Source organism: Colobus angolensis, unplaced genomic scaffold (genome assembly GCF_000951035.1).
Source record: "Colobus angolensis palliatus isolate OR3802 unplaced genomic scaffold, Cang.pa_1.0 Scaffold7, whole genome shotgun sequence".
In the NCBI taxonomy this organism is placed as follows: Eukaryota; Metazoa; Chordata; class Mammalia; order Primates; family Cercopithecidae; genus Colobus; species Colobus angolensis.
Window position 1 is genome coordinate 25557937 of NW_012120709.1, and position 2108 is coordinate 25560044.

The following is a 2108-nucleotide window of genomic DNA, read 5'->3' on the forward strand; positions in this document are numbered from 1 at the left end:
GCAGTGGCACGATCTCGGCTCACTGCAAGCTCCACCTCCTGGGTTCACGCCATTCTCCTGACTCAGCTTCCAGAGTAGCTGCGACTACGGGTGCCCACCACCAGGCCCGGCTAATTTTTTTTGTATTTTTAGTAGAGACGGGGTTTCACCGTGTTAGCCATGATGGTCTTGATCTCCTGACCTTGTGATCCACCCACCTCGGCCTCCCAAAGTGCTAGGATTACAGGGGTGAGCCACCGCGCCTGGCCAAAAAAAGAAGACAGTTTCTACCTGGAGAGCCAGATGAGAAAAACAGAAAATTAAAGTTTGCTGAAGCAGCTACTCAGGAGGCTGAGGCAGGAGAATCACTTGAGCCCAGGAAGTGGAGGTTGCAGTGAGCTGAGATTGCACCACTGCACTCAAGCCTGGCGGCTAGCGACAGAGCGAGACTCCATCTCAAAAAAAAAAATATGTATATATGTATGTGTATATTAAAGTTTGCATTTAGGACAAGAAGTTTTCCTATTTTGTTCCAGTGGGTATAACTGTTTTATATTATGGGCAGCAGTTTGCTAAAGGGAAAAGAGAGAATACTGCAAGACAATTCTTGCATTCTTGATTCTGAGTTATGACCTCTCTAATTTGAAACTAAAGACTTATATTTCTTCTTTATTTTTAGTCCCTTCAGGACTTGAGTTCTCAGTATGCAGAACTAACTGTAAGTGAACAGTCATTTTCTGTGTAATTTGCTTGGTTATCTTCCTCACTATCCTGAAATTCCTGGATTCAGACCAGTGTAACTAAGAGACAAACCCTGGTGTATGTTCTGACAAGCATAATCTAGCTTTACACCCATCAAACTATCTAATTAGAGGGTAGGGGGCTGAATTACTCATTTTGTTTCCAAAGAACTTTGAAGTTTTTGCCCAGAGAGAGCCACTTTAAGTTAAACTCTTTGAGACTCCATTTTTTATCAGGGATAATGATACCTCTTCTGCAGATGGTTGCTATGAAGATTCCATGAAAAGCAAAGGCACTTTATTAGATATAATTTACTACACGAAATTAGGGGCTTGCTACTGTCAGTTCTTTTTATGCCTGTCCCTAGGGTGGTGGTTGAGGACCATGTCTTGTTCATTTATATTCTGGGCATTTGGTATAATTCCTGGACTAGGAGTGCTCAATACACATTTGTCAAAAGAAGGGCAGGAAAGAAGGTAGTAAGTCTGAAGAGGTGTTGTGGGTCTCTCTGGCAGGCCAGTCTCAGCCTTTGTATCCCTCATCAATAAGAGGATCCAATGGGCACAGGTAGAACCAGATTCAGCCCTCAGAGGAAGACATGGCCCCTGCCATGGAGCCCAGCAGGGGGAGCATCCAAGCAATGGAGATGCACTCCATCTCCTGTTCACATCTCTGCTTTTACATTGCGTCTTTTTTGAAGTCTGTTGCCCATGCTGGTCTTGAACTCCTGGCCTCAAGGGATCTTCCTGCCTCAGCCTCTTAAAGTGCTGGGCTTACAAGTGTAAGCCAGGTTGCCTGGCCACATTGCTTCTTTTAACATATATTCTTCATAGGCTTAACAACTGACATATTAACATACCATCTAAACATTCTGATGACTAGTATGGAATATGCTCAGTAGGTGAAAGTGGTTTCAATCTGCTCCCATTTGTGCTTCTGCCCAAGAGTTGATATCCTGAAACAATTCCAATGAATTGGAGATATCCTGTGTCATGAAGAGGAAAGAAACTTTAGTTGAAAGTCAGGAAATCTGTGTGCATGGTGGTGGCTAGAGTTTCTTTCTATCATTTACCTCTTCAGACAAATGGACACCACCTGCCCATCAACCAGATTGAGGAGAGGAGTGGATAAGAAGGGAGTCATCCACATTCATTCCTCCAACCAAACATGGGACTTCTACCAGGCTCTGCTAGGCTTCATTCACGGTAAACAAGACGTAGTCCCTGCCGTCAGGGGACTCTGGCTGGTGGAAATACAGCATCAAATATTCTGAAATAAGTTTGGGGAGGGCCAGATGCGGTGGCTCACGCCTGTAATTCCAGCACTTTGGGAGGCTGAGGCAGGTGGATCACCTGAGATAAGGAGTTTGAGACCAGCCTGGCCAAAAT